Genomic DNA, 15966 nt, shown 5'->3' with positions numbered 1-15966 from the left:
TCACTCTGTTGCCCAGGCTGGAGTGCAGTGACATGATCTTGGCTCACTGCAACCTCTGCCTCCTGGGCTCAAGTGATTCTTCTGCCTCAGCCTCCTGAGTAGCTGGGATTACAGGTGTGTGACACCATGCCTGGCTAATTTTTGTATTTTTGGTAAAGACGAGGTTTCACCATGTTAGTTAGGCTGGTCTCAAACTCCTGACTTCATGATCCACCCACCTTGGCCTACCAAAGTGCTGGGATTACAGTTAGCTAGATTTTTAATAATTATGGGTCCGAATTAACTGGTTCATCATTTTAGAAGTCTAAACTCCATAAGAGGAAAGGCTTATTATGCAACACAATAAAGAGAAATTGATGCTTGAAGAGATTAGGTGGCTTGTCTAAGGTCATAGCTGGACATTGCTTCAACTCCAATGATCTGTGTCTCCTGAAGGGTTAATTGTACTGCATTAGGATGCCTCTCAGAGCAACAATGTATATAGAATTCAATTTTGGAGAAGTTGCATGTATTTATTCTATAGTATATTAGAATGAATCACAAAATTTGTATTTTTCCTTTGGCTAGAAATCAGAAGGAGGTTATCTTGAATGTGCCGATAATCAAAATTTATACATTTCCAAAGTATATAAAAATAAATAATAAAATCAGCAAAAATGCTAGCAATATTTTCATTGCACAGTAAGTTTAGATGCAATATTTATTATTAGAGTCAGTTATTCAATTGCAGAATCAAATATTAAACTGTAGATATTAATTTGGAAAGTTTATGTAATTATTTTTCCTTATAGAAACATTGCTTCTAAGACATCACTCCCTGGTTTATTAGGTCAAAAATCCAATACCAAAAACAATGTTATCCATAATATAGTAGGCTGCTTATAATTACAGAATAATTTGTATTGATAGCTCATAGGCATACAGTTTTGGCTAAATGTCATATAAGTAGTGGCATATAAATAATTAATAAATGAAAAGTATAATTCCTTCTGCAAGTATTTGGTATCTATAGACCTGTTAACATTTTTTTCTAAAAATTTTATTTGAAATAAATATATTTAAGCATAGGATATTTAAAGAATAAAACAAATCTGAGCATCATACCTGTTGAGTCACCGCTGCAGCTAAATTTCCACCAGCACTGTCTCCAGAAATGCCAATTCTTTTCGGATCTATACCATATTTTTCAAGAATATCTTGGCGTAACAACCATCTTAGTGCATTACATACATCTTCAAATTGATTTGGAAAGTGATATTTAGGTGCTAGTCTGTAGCTGTGGGCAGAAAAACAATTTTTAAGTCAACTGTTTTTAATTTAAAAGTATATGATATTCTGCTTACTCTAACCCTAAAATCAAAAGTAAAATTTTTTCTGTAGCAAACCTGATATTTTGGATCATGATAAATCCAAAAACAGATTTCATCCTTATGATGATGCTCTATATGAAAACTTTTACAAATGACATTTACACAAGTAAATTCTTTAATACAAAATGTGGATTAGGCTTAAGGAGAAAACAAACACACACACACACACACACACACACACACACACACACACACACACAAGCAGGTGTTACGTTTCCCTGCTTGGGAATAAATTTCTTCCAGAATGATTTTTTTTTCCTGTGATCATTATACTTTAGTGGTAACCAATAAATGGCAAGCAAATCTTCAGAATTGTGAGATTCTACCTTAATCTAATGTTCAGTTGGCTAATGTTTAGTTAATCTAACGTTTAGTTCATTACAATGTTTTTTCACATGGCTTCTTCGTTTTTCTACTCATTCTTATTTGGTCAATTTTCCAGGAATTATTGATCTAGAATACTTCTCAAGAATAGATTTTGCCTGTGTTCCCATGTACAATTGCTTTTAGTGAAGGATTTTACCATGACATACCTTGTAGTACTTTAAGTTTGCTTTATCATATAATCCTCAAAAAAAACCCTATTTTGTAGAAAATATTATATGCATCCCAATTTAAAGATGAGGAAACTAAGCTAAAGAGATTGTATTTATCTAGTACAAAGTCACAGAATTAATTTGAGTACCCAGATTTGATCCTGATTTTCTGATTTCAAAGCCCTCACTTTTATTCACTCTGCTCATGAAAACTAGGCTGGAAATCTAGCAGAGGTAATTTGTCCATAAGATCCAATAGTTTAATTGTATTCTATTTCTAAAATTCCTGTTTCTGATTCCTGTTTGATCTGATTTCTTATTTCCCGTGTCTGTTCCTGTAATGCTCAAGCTCACTTTCTCTATGGTGACTCTCTCAGTTTCACATAAACTCTCTTGGCATAACAAAGAAAGACCACAAAAGCTGACAGCATTTTCCTACATAAAGCATTCAGCCTAAACCCAAACAAACCGAGAGTGCTCTTAGTTGGTTGATACAACAACAGCATCAAGTCTATTAGCTGTTCACCTTGATAGAAAGTCATAAAAAAAAAAAGCTGAAAATAAAAAAAAAAAAAAAAAAAAAAAAAAAAAAAACAACCAAATGAATTGATGAGTGTTTCTTTCAACAAAAAGCCTACTAGTACACCTTGTTCCTCATTGATATACTCTAGAAAAAAATATTTCTAATATTTTATCTTAATTTTAGAACATAAATTCTTCCCAGTGTTTCTTTTACATATACCTTGTCAGCTTTCTCATCCACTCCTACATTTTTACACTGGATAATTTAAACCAGTTTTTCTCCTCAAGATTAATTTCTGCTTCCTTCATTTAGCAGGCATTAGGTGTTGAAAGTACAAACACATAAATATTAGCTCCAGCTTTAAGGAAGCCATAGCCTACTGGAAACAGGGATGGGGAGGGCAGGCATATAAATCAAAAGCAATAATGCAAAATAATAGTTAATGGAGGCGTACAGAAAATGCTCTTTGGAAATTAAATTAAACTTCACAGAAACTGCCAGAGAGAGAGAGAGAGAGAGAGAGTAAATAGCAAGTAGAGAGAGCAGAGACTTGAATTAAGTACTCATATTTTCTTGGCAGACAAGAAAAAATGTGTTTTGTTCTATTTTGTGGTTTTGTTTTGTTTTGGTGTGTGTATGGATTGGGGATGGGTCACACCTGTTTGCCATGGAGCTTGGGCAAATGCTTCCTTTTGCAGATAAGAAAATTGTTAAAAGATAAATAGAATTTAGTAGTAACAAGTGTCAGGATAAATCATACAGCTGTGAAGGAGAAGTAACAGGATACGAGGTTCTTACAAAGCCCATCTCTTGGGGGCCATGGAAAGAGGAATAGCTATTATCTTGTGATGTTTCCAAAATCAGATGCTGAGTACTCTTAACGTCAAATACACACTAAGTCCTTAACTTTTATTTAACCTTTACTACAAAAAGTCATGCTCATATTTTTGATTGGAATACATATTTTTATGTTTTTCTTTAATATTGAAATAGAAAGTATCAGGCAAATGTTATTTTGTTTCTGAGCTTATTCTTATTTAGTTCCTTTACCTTTCTAAACATATTTTCATTCTTCAGAGATACTTTCAGGTAAAAGTTTTCAAAAAAGTATTTTGGACAGAAGAGACTTGTGGAAACTGGTATGTCATATTCAGATTTTGTGTTAGACACATCACTGCATTGTTAAGTGGTGACTTTACTATCTAAATTTAGAGAAAATGATAGAATCACCCCATTTACTGCTCCAATTTAAAGTCCTGATCTACAGCAATACCATCAACACCTATTTTCCTTCTGTCACAAATGAAAATATGCTCCTCCTCCTATGTTGCCAATTTTTCCCATCTGTATCGAATCCAATTTGCTTCCATATTCTCTAGATCAGATAAACCCCCATCCCTTCCTCTAGCTGCCACTCCCCACGTTTCTCCAATACACCTCAATTTACCACCACCTTAACTACAACTTATAATCACGTTCATAGATCTCCTATACATAAATATGAAATATATATAATAAAAAACATGCAAAATATATTTGCAAATAAAATAATTTTAGATTTGATAGTAATTAAAATTTTATATTAAAATATATTATAAATGTTTGTATAAATTCATAAGTGCATTAAACAAAATATATATGATATAATATAAAATCAAAATAAAATACCCTTATTCAACTCTGTTTTTTTAAATCTAACACCTTATTTCTAATTTCCTTAATGTTTATGCTTAAGACTAAAGTCACCATTTCTATTTCCTCATATTTAATCCATTGTTCAACTCACTTCATTGTTTTCTACTGCAACTTTCTATCAAATCTACAATTAATAATAAATGTCTAAGTGAAATACGTTTTCTTCTTACCTGAGATTTGCTACAGTTTTTGGTATTTATTATGCTCTATTTCACAATGAGATTTAAAATCGTTCTTTTAAACCTACATAGCTCCAAAGAAATAAATTTCAGACAGCTGAAGTGTTTTGTTATCTGACATGTATGTCTTGATATGATGAAGTCAATATTTCACTAAAATGTATGTTATATAATAAACTAAAACTTTTAAGATGGGGCACATACCAGCATCCCCCATACATCAACCACCACCATGAACATAAAATAAGCCTCTTCTCAGTATCTCTGACTTTCGTGTTGGCACGTATACACGGACAGGAACATTATTAAAAGTAGTCTCCATCACAGTAACATTTTCATCAGATGTAGGTGGGACTTCTTGAAAGCTCATGAAGAACATTCCAGTGTTTACAAAATGATTGATTCCCAGGAATTCAACTAACAAAGCCTAAAAGGAGAGATAGAAAAAAAAAATACTAGATTACAAATAACAAGTGCCGGTGTTGCTTATGAACACAGAACTGTGCATAGGTACACCCAACAGTCCTGTCTCATAAACTCACAGGTGAATCTGAATGGCAAGGTTGGAAATACTGAAGGTTTAGTGGTGTTGCCACATAGTTGCCTTAGGTTAAAAAAAAAGTAAAGAATTATTGAGGAATTACAACTTGATAGATTCCATGCTGGACGATTTGAGTTACAAAGATAATTAAAACAAGTTCTCTTTTCTAAAGAAGCTCAGAGTCAAGAAGGAAAAGTAGATGTGTTAGCAGTTACCAAACAACATCACTGCATATCTCATAGATATGTACAAAGAACTTTGACCGTGGTCAGTGGGTTAACTAGCCACCTGGATGAGAATTGAAGAGGAGTTTTCAAATAGCTCGTGAGCTCTGATATGAGTACTGAAAGGAGAGTTTGGCCAAAGGGAAAAATCTCACTGTAGGCCAAAGCAATCGCCACAAGGATACTTCTATTGTAATCAGAGAAATGCATGTAGTTTGGTAAAGCAATAAAGAAGTCTGTACAGGGATGTATGAAAGAAAAGGGACCTCTAAAGGTGACTATGAGCCAAATCCTAATGGACCTATAATGTTGGGATTCCAAGGATCAGAAAGACTTGCTTTCCTCTCTTAAACTGGAAACATTTGGACTAAAAGGCTGTGTGATCAAAGAGCTAGCTGAACCTCTTTTCCAATAATGAAAATTAAGTAAGTATAAAAGAAACGACAAAATTATCTATTTTCAATACTAAATTGTCCCCACCCTGTTCCTGAAGAGGAAATCAGGAAGTACAGTTCCCAGAACACCTTGCCAGTGCAATTATAGAGTATGCAACAGAGAGCCATTCTTAGAAGACTTATTGGGTAGAAAAGAAGGAAAAGCCATTATTTTTTCGTTTTGCAAAACTGTGGGCATTCATATAGACATTGGCAAATATGTGGCTTTTAATGCTTCTGATTGTCCTCCTCAGAACTGCCACTTCAGTAATGCAGGCAGCTGGAATTATTGATGACTGCTCTTCACTCCCCCATTCTAAAGACTGTGTATCTCAAATTCTCAATTCTGAATTGATTCCTATTAACCTCCTTATAGTGGTGTCTGTGTTCAGAAAAAAAAACATGATTGATAAAAGTCTAAAAGATATTCTAAAAGATGGTATCAAAAAAGAGAATATTTAAGACCTGTTAGAATTAGATATCTGATTTGGTTAAAGACAGGAATAGCCTCACTGCCAATGTAAAAATGTAACTCTGTTAATGCATAAAATGCAGTAGCAAACCAGTTACCTAGTTTAACAACTGTTGTAGTTTCTATTAAGGGAGCGTTTTCGGAGATCAAGTAGCTGTTGCAAAAAAATAAGAATATTATGGAGAGAATGATGAGTTCAAGTAGTGACTGCATGCGAAAGGTAACAGAAAGAATAATAACATTCTCAGGGTTTTAGTTTTCATCTAAAATTACAGTCTGGAAAGCAAATACTGCTATAACTTCCCTGAAAGAAACCACTTATACCTTACATCTCAGTCTGAAAATAGAAACAAAGCTTGTAGTTTGTGGAACTGGGATACCAACTGAATTCACAATCCTCCTGGATGTGTTAGTCGAAAGATGAAATTTGATCTAACATTCATATCTAAATAATATTCTGAGTATTAGATTAGAAACATTTGTATGGATTATGGATTCTGATGAACCTAAACACTGAATTCCCAAGTCCCACCAAATCTCCCCTAGCAGAAACAGCAGGTTTCTAACAGTCTCATTTAAGAAAGATTAGATGCCAGGATTTCTCCTGGAGGCTTTAAAGGACCAGATACATTGAAGTTACTTTTTCCTGAGTGTTTATTGGCTTGTTCACTGGTGAGAGGCCCTGGGAACTCTCAATAGCACTGGGAGCCATAATACCCCTGAGTTCCCTATGACAACTCAGAGGAGTTGGTAGCAATGATGCCTCTGCAAAGATTCCCTCTTGGTCAACCTCAGAGGGGTCCCTGAAGTATAAGTTTCTTCTGGAAGAGAGTGGGTCTTCAATGCAGGTGAATATGTGATGACAACAAGATATACTGAATGTCCACTGTGTGCTAAGCACAGTGCTAAAAAGTGTGATTGATTAAAGATGCCTGTTTTCCAGAGTCCAGTCTTCATAGACTGTGAATAAGCTCAACTGTACTTATAAATAAGATTTAATACAAGGCAGAATGAGGAAAAACCTTGAATAGGGGGCTCAGGTAGCAAGAGGGGTGGGATCGATTCCAACGGACCATCATGGAGAAAGTTTCTCATGAATGCTCTATTTGATCTTAATCTGTTGACTCTGAAAAATGTGTTTAAAAATTTTTAGATTCATTCAGAAAAGCCAGGGCAACTTGATCAAAATCCTGAGTGAAAGACAGGATTTTGATCTAACTTTCTTGGGCTATGTGATCAAAATTATCCTGGGAAGCTCTATGAAGGTGACATTGTGGGGAGCTGTTTTCAGAATACAATTATCCTTTCTTTCTTTACAGGAGTTTTAATAAGCAGCTTAATATGTTCTAGTGAGCCAACAACAAAATAAATTATATATGTAATGTTAACATGTATGATTAAATATAAATACTAAGTCATGTAAACCACTATTTTTTAAAGTAGTGATTTTGCAACAATCTTTGAGTTAAACTATACAATTATCTAATTTTCTAATTCATTTACTGAAAGGTGTTTTATAAATATTATTCTGTTATTTAAGATTGTCTCAGATGAATTTTATCCAAAATCATATATTCAGTTGTTACTAGATTTTTCCTGAAGTTAAGAAGTTAGTCATAGTCAAAAGAAAAGGCAGCAACTAACCAACTAACAGTTATTATAGGTATATATAGATAACAATGACTTCATAATATATTCATTCACCTATATAATGTATAATGTATATATGTATATATGGATTAGGTATAGATTTAAATAAGATATATAACTCAATGTAAATATACATGTTTACATTGAGTTATATATACATATATACATTATATATACACATATACATGTACATGTATGTATGTAATATACGTTATATATGTATATATGTACATATTATATATGTACATATATAATATGTACATTATACACCTATATTTCAACTAATTATTTTGTTAAAATAGTATAGAATGCTGTATGTAATATAACTTTAAAATAGAAATTTAGTTATGTAACTACTAATTGTAACATATAGGAGAAAATACTAAGCATGTATTTTGTAAGGGGATTCTATAATTTTACAAGTTTTTAGATTCTACTAGTAAGTGCAGTAAATGTATAACAAAATGCTGGCCGGGCGCGGTGGCTCACGCTTGTAATCCCAGCACTTTGGGAGGCCGAGCGGGTGGATCACGAGGTCAAGAGATCGAGACCATTCTGGTCAACATGGTGAAACCCCGTCTCTACTAAAAATACAAAACATTAGCTGGGCATGGTGGCGCATGCCTGTAGTCCCAGCTACTCGGGAGGCTGAGGCAGGAGAATTGCTTGAACCCAGGAGACAGAGGTTGCCGTGAGCCGAGATCGCGCCATTGCACTCCAGCCTGGGTAACAAGAGCGAAACTCCAGTCTCAAAACAAACAAACAAACAAACAAAAAAATGCTAAGAAGTCATTAGCATTCAAAACATATTGCCCAGTGTCTGAAATCTGAATTGAATGACAAGAGTTTTACACTTTACTCAGCTGCCTTCTCTTTAGTGGAATATGATTCATTGGAGCAGTGGCTTAGTGGACATATCTTCTCAGATCATCTTACCGTCTTTATACTGACACTATAACCTAAAAGCAATGTTTGATATAAATTTGAAACATTAAATGATATAGAATAAAATTCTGCCTAACTCTGAAATTTATATCCCTCAGTGTATATACAAAATAGTTTCTTGATGAATCTTAATCTATCATAGAAGAGTCTATTACTCCAGAAAAAAAATAATAAAATTGAATTTCTGATGATTTATAGTTAATAAACAGTGTCTAGGCCCCTGGCTATACCCACATAAGAGTTTTGTTTACCCAGTGTGGTTATTCAACAATTTGGAAACTTAAATTATCATTGGGCTTTAAAGTTCATGCTTTGGAGGCCATCCAGTGTATCTTTGAGAAGACCATAACAGGAAAAAGAAGTAAGCAGGGCTGGGAGAATCAACGGCAAACAGAAAGAAAACAGAAGATAAAACTAATATTTTTTTGAAAATGACCTCAAACCTAAAAGCTACAAACCTTTACAATCTGGTATAGCAATAGAAAACTTTTTACAAATGGTAATAATCACTAGCCTGGGATAGGTCTGATGGTGTTACTTGATTGCAGTGTTATTTCCTGCTAAGCCTCAAATGCAACCTCAGAGTCCTTTCAGGGTCATGCTGAGCAATCTATCAGAATTGGCATTGTAGCTAAACATAATTGGTATTGCTACTCTAGAAGATGACACAATGCAGACTAGTTGAGACTTGATTCCACTCAGTGACTTCCATTTATCTTCATCGCTGAATTATTAGAAGCTTGAATTAACATTTTAATATCTTATGCTCAAATTAATTGCTAATCACAAGGAAGGACCAGATGGCAAAAATTCAAGCAAGTTGTTGTTTTTTTCTTTTTCAAAGGGTTTGGAGAAAAGATGGGAAAAAATGAGGTACTTCATGAAATGTTGATGATTTTATAAAGGTTTTGAAAAGATGACAGATTCTATGGTAATCTGACGTACTTTGGCAAATAAATGTTTTTCTTATCTTTTTTTTTCTTTTTTTTTTAAAGGAGTCAGGGCTTTAAGTTCCTTCAAATCTATGCTTTTCTTCTGCAGGAAACCATACAGAACATGAAAGTAAACAAGTAATCCATAATCATGGTGATAAACTCTATTTCTTCAAAAAAACAAAGAATCACAGAAAACCCATGAACTATAAATTATGTGTAGTGTTGGACAAAAGCAACTGAAACCAGCAGAACTGCATAGAAAACGACTGTGATAGAGCAGAATGAAAGACAAAAAGGGGCCGGGCGCGGTGGCTCACGCCTGTAATCCAAGCACTTTGGAGGCCAAGGTGGGCGGATCACCTTAGGTAGGGAGTTCAAGACCAGCCTGACCAACATGGTGAAACCCTGTCTTTAAAAAAACAAAACAAAACAAAACAAAAAGACAAAAAGGGAGAGTGAAGGGCTCTGAAGGTGGCAGATCCTCAAAAAAGGCATTAAGTATTGGCACCAAAATTGAAAGCACCTTGCCACGATTAAAGACTCCAACCAGCAGGACTGAAACATAACAAGGTGTGATTACTAAGATAAGTTGCTAAAAAAAACAAGCTCTCAGATTACCCAGTAGGGTTCAGAGGTAACTGACCTCAAGACAAACCAACTCTAAAGTGGAAGATAACTTCAAGTGGCTATATACTCTGCTAACAATTGCCAGTAATAGACCGGAAGATTCAGGAGGACCAGAGAGAAAAATAGGTGAAAATACAGAGGAGGGTTTTACAGCTATATCGATATTTATAAATCTAATTGATAGATATGTTAGTTGTAGCAATATCTAGATATAATTTGTTATATAAAAATTGTGTATACATTTTTAATACTTATAAATTTATGTATAAATATTATATGTATAAATATACGTATGTATATCGTAGCAATAGGAGTCCTTTAGGCACAAAAACTAAAGGAAAAAGTCTTGACTACCTCTATTTCCCAGGAAATTTTTGTAACAGTTCACCCAAGAAAACTCATCTTATTAAAACATGAATAACAAAAGTTGTATATATAACATTCATGCAAGTTACTATGTGTTATATGAAAAATAATAACAGGATCTAACACATGAAGAAAACAAACTAGAAAAAAGTTACTACAAAGATAAAATATATTACACATTGTTTCAAAATGATTTTTAAAAATAACATAGAAGAAATATCAAAAAGCAAAAACACACATATTCAAATGATAGGCAGATATTTGTAAATGATTGCTAGCTAAAAGGAAGGAGTGACTAAAAATTAGTGCTAGCACTAGTACTGGTTTAACTTAGAAAAGGAATAAGGCAAAAAGGACTAATAACTTCAGAAATAAAACCAAGTTAAAAGCAACTCAAGGTATTATATATGATAGAAATGAAAAAACAAACACAAGGAAGTGAAATGTAAAAAGAGACTAAGAAGTTCCAAAGAGAAATGACATTATTTTAGCATATAAATATATATATATATATATATATGTGTGTGTGTGTGTGTGTGTGTGTATATACACTCACACATAATAAATACAAAAAAAAGCAAAACAATGACCCAAAAGAAATATTTTTATAAATAATTCCAGAATAACTTTTTAAAAATAAGGCTTGAAGCTATATTGCAGTGAAACTGATCCAAATCCAGTAACAACATACAGTAGACCATTTAATGAGTTTGAATTGAGTGAGTCTACTTATATACAGATTTTTAAAAAGTAAACTTGAGGATGAAAAATATATGTGGTATGCAAAACCTGTGTATACAGAAAACCACCTGTATATGCTAATAAGATGACTAGAAAGTGAAGTAACTAATAGAAAATGAAAATGCGGGACTGAATGTAGGGGCTGATGCCTGTAGTCCCAGTGTGTTGGAGGCAAAGGTTGGGAAGTTGGGGGATTGCCTGAGTCCAGGAGTTTAAAACCAGCCTGGGCAACATAGCAAGATCCCATCTCCAAAAAAAAAATTTTTTTTTTAATAGCTAGGCATGGTGGCATGTGCCTGTAGCCCTAATTACTTGGGAGGCCAAGTAGTGGGAGAATCACTTGAGCCCAGGAGTTCCAGGCTGTAGTAAACTGTGAATACCACTGCACTCCATCCTGGGCAACAGAGAGATCAAGAACCTGTCTTTATAAAAACAAAAACAAAAAACAAAGAAACAAACAACCCTGAGAATAAGGCATGTATCACATTTATTCAGAGCTGCATTAAATGCCAGAAGAGAATGCTGAAATATCTAAAAATATATGGAAGGAAACAGAGTGTGAGCCAAGTGTTTATGTGTCCTTGGATTATTGTTTTCTTTTGCTACAAGAAGGCAGTTTGCTACAGAAGGTTCAAAAAAAAAATAATGAATGGCTTTATATCCAAGTAGTTAGCCTCATTAGAAAAGAACCACAAGTCTCCAAGGGCCAGTGTGGACACTGAGGGCAGCCAGCCAAGCAGCTGCCCTGTTGCCTCAGCGGCTCACTCTCCTTCAACTGAGAATCATTCTGTGTGTTCAGTTTCCCTTGGTCTTTTACCAGTTGACCTTTAGACAGAACATTTCAGTAAGAATGCATTTTCATGTCTGAATCCAAGATTTTTGCATAGAATTTTATATAGCTAATCACAGTGCCACTCAATTCTACCTTTTCTGAAGTGTATACTTCACAAAGGCTTCATTCTGTCAGTATTCATGCCATGAAAATCACAGTAAGATTTAATTGTTTTTCTCAGCCAGCACATTTTGTTTTCTAATATTTAAAATTAAAATAACTTGAATACTTTCCTTCATGATTATTCTGTTAGGGGTCTGTGTTAAAGAATGAAGATTTTTTTTTTAAAGTTTCGAAAATCAGCAAGCAAACTCTAAGAGCAAAATTTCCAAGACAGCAGAAAGTTTTAAAAATAATATAGCTGGTAATTATTTTCTCCTAATTAAGCTTAAATATTCATACAGATTATGAAATTCTGAACTTACCAAATTTGTTATCATTTTCACAGGTATAGCTATCCACACCAGTCGCCAGGGTTCCTCAATATTATCTGGGAGAGGAGTATAAACATAATATGCCCAAAGTACTCCTGCTATCAGAAGCAAAATAGTCTTTCTTCCCATGATGTTTCCCTTTTGCTCTTTCTACTTTGGCAACACAGCAAATACATGTTTTGGAACATTCAGTGGCTGAATTTTCATTGTTTTAAAACCTGTCATAAAATGTTACATAACTTCCTGAGTACAAATTCCACTGTTCGGTTTTCCATTTCATCAGCAGACTAGCTAAATATATTTAGCAGAAATACAAAGGCGAGCTCTGAGAAACAATCAGCATTTATTTTCTGCAAGTTGTGTCAAATCCAACAGCCGTATGTTGCTAGGCTGTTAGTAAACCAACATTTATTACACAATTACTAAGAGCTGAATACTTTAGGTTTAAAAACGCCATGTGACAGTGCAGGAAATCCAGTGTATGTCTCAAATAACAAATCTTAGAGTACGGAAGAACAAACAGAGTATTTTACAAGTATTGAGGCTGGGTGTGGTGGCTCATGCCTGTAATCTCAGCACTTTAGGAGGCTGAGGCAGGTGAATCACTTGAGGTCAGGAGTTTGAGACTAGCCTGGCCAACATGGTGAAACCCTGGCTCTACTAAAAATATGAAAATTAGCTGGGCATGGTGGCAGGTGCTGGTAATCCCAGCTCCTCAGGAGGCTGAGACAGGAGGATCTCTTCAACTTGGAAAGCAGAGTTTGCAGTGAGCCGAGATCCCACTACTGCACTCTAGCCTGGGTGAGAGTGAGACTCTGTCTCAAAAATAAATAAATAAAATAAAATAAAAAGTATTCAGAGCTTTTATGAAGTTCGGCAGGCATGATCACATGTTTTATATATTAATTTTGTTCTCTTATTACAATTACAATTATCAGTGAATAATACTAATTATGTTTAAATTATACAATAATCTTGGTGACAGCTAACAGTTTTTGAGCACTTACTGTACTCCAGACAGTGTACTAAAACATTTAAAACTTATTTAATCCTCTCAATGGTATTTATTGTCACATTAAAGAGAAAAACTGAAACTGAGGAAAGTTTAGGAAGTTGTACAAGCTCATTTAATAGTATGTAGTGAAACCTGTACAGGTCTCTCTCAGAGCACATTAAAGTCTCACTTATTTCAATCTTTAATTAATCTTCTATTACAGATAAGCAATTGAAATTGCAATGGTTAAGTAAATTTTCAAGATCACAAAAAATCAAGGACTAGGAATGTCAGAGACATTTACCGTTCCCTGCATATCCACATGCCCCTCTGCTAAAGATTGAATGTTTGTGTTGCTCCCAAATTCATATGTTGAAACCTAACCCCCCACGGTGATGACATTAAGGGCGGGTGGGGGCTTTGGGAAGTGGTTAGGTTATGAAGGCTCTGCCCTTGTGAATAGGATTAGTGCCCTGATAAATGACTCTTAAGATAGTCTGCCTACTCCTTCTGCCTTGTGAAGACACAGATAGCAGGTGCCATCTGTGAAGCAGAACAAGCTCTCACCAGACACTGAAGCTGCTGGTGCTGTGAATTTTGACTTCCTAGCCTCCAGAACTGCAAGCAATAAATTACTGCTGTTTATAAATTGCCCAGTCTAGATATTTTGTTACAGTAACCTGAACAAACTAGTACACTCTAATTTTTGACAATCATTATAGTTAAATGAGATTATCAGACTAGTGTGAGCCAAAGAGAGCTGATGCAGTCATGTGTGTTACTTCTAGGCAGAAGTAGTTAAGATCCACAGAACCTGAAAACCATCTTTTAAATGGTGGCATCACAAAATATAAGCAGTTTGAATTTTTCAGTGAACCAAAGTTTCAGTAGATCAAACTCTATAATTTTCTTCAGCAGTGGACAAATTTCATGTCCAAGTTTAAAGTACTGTATGACTTAATCTTCATATCACATTAAATATATTTGTCTTTTAGTTGTCATATGAAAACAGGAACGTAAGAACAAATATTATGAGAGGCTTTCTTTCTCAAGATCACATGATTACATATTTCCAAAGCTAGCATATTAGCCTAGATTCTCTGGCTCAGAAGTCTTTATTCTCAACACTCTGAAAATTAATAAGTGGAAATCCAGAAGAGCTGGTTATGTTCATGCAGTGGGTCATGAATGTATGGTGTGTGTTATGAATGTTCATGTTTATATGTTGAAATCCTAACCCCCAATGGGATGGTATAAAGAGGTTAAGCCTTGTAGTGGTATTTAGGGCATGAGGGCAGAGCCCAGAGGGATGGGATTAGTGATCTTATAAAAGATACCTCAGAGAGCTCTCTTGTCTTATTCTGCCATATGAGGACAAGGTAAGAAGGCAGCCATCTATGACCCAAGAAGAAAGCCCTCACCAGATGGAATGTAACAGAACCTTGATCTTGTACTCCCAAGTGTCCAGAAGAGGGAGAAATAAATGTCCATTGTTTAAATCACACAGCCTATGGTATTTTTGTTATAGCATCCTGAATTTGTCAGGGTTCTGAAGAGGAACAGAGCCAATAGAAGATAGATAGATAGAAATTGCCTAATGATGCACTTATCAGAGACTATCCACACTGTTATGCAATATGACTGTATATCTCTCTATCTATCACTTATCAGAGACTATCCACATTGTTATGCAATATGACTGTATATCTCTCTATCACTTATCAGAGACTATCCACATTGTTATGCAATATGACTGTATATCTCTCTATCTATCTAGATATACAGTCATATATTGCATAACAATGTGGATAGTCTCCGATAAGTGCATCATTAGGCAATTTCATCATTGTGCAAACCTCATAGAGTATACTTACACCGAATTGAATGGTATAGAATACTAACCCCTAGCCTAGATGATATAGCCTATTGCATCTAGGCTACAAACACCCAAGCATGTTACTATACTGAATACTGTAGATGACTGTAACAAATGGTAAATATTACTGTATCTAAACATATCTATATTAGTTCGTTCTCACAATGCTATAATGACATACTTGAGATTGGGTAATTTATGAAGAAAAGAGGTTTAATTAGCTTATGGTTCCACAGGCTATATAGGAAACATGGGTGGAGAGGACTCAGGAAACTTACAGTCATGGTGGAAGGGGAAGCTGGCACATTTTCACATGGTGGAGCAGGAGAGAGGGCAAGTAAAGGGAGAGGTGCTACACACTGAAACAACCAGATCTCATGAGAAGTCTGTCGCAAGAACAGCAAGTGGGAAATCTTCCCGCATGATTCAATCACTTCCCAACAGGCCCCTCCTTTAACATGAGATTTGGGTGGGGATATAGAGCCAAACCATATCAATATCAAAACCTAGAAACTGTATAATAAAAATACAATATTACAATCCTTTGGGAACACCATCAATATGTGCGGTCTTTCATTAACCAAAACATAAC

General features: G+C 34.7%; 1 long non-coding RNA gene and 1 pseudogene across 1 annotated transcript in view; one reads left to right on the top strand and one right to left on the bottom strand.

The window, feature by feature from the left end:
- Nucleotides 1-12712, bottom strand: part of LOC108300189 — a 19929-nt pseudogene extending 7217 nt beyond the window's left edge.
- Nucleotides 3509-15966, top strand: part of LOC108300190 — a 32183-nt gene continuing 19725 nt past the window's right edge. Inside the window, exon 1 of the long non-coding RNA XR_001823290.2 lies at nucleotides 3509-3568. This is a non-coding gene — a long non-coding RNA (uncharacterized LOC108300190). The remainder of the gene's footprint in view (nucleotides 3569-15966) is intronic.

This window comes from Cebus imitator, unplaced genomic scaffold (genome assembly GCF_001604975.1).
Source record: "Cebus imitator isolate Cc_AM_T3 unplaced genomic scaffold, Cebus_imitator-1.0 Scaffold25, whole genome shotgun sequence".
In the NCBI taxonomy this organism is placed as follows: domain Eukaryota; kingdom Metazoa; phylum Chordata; class Mammalia; order Primates; family Cebidae; genus Cebus; species Cebus imitator.
The sequence above is the reverse complement of the archived record's forward strand: the minus strand, read 5'-3'. Positions and strand labels throughout refer to the sequence as shown.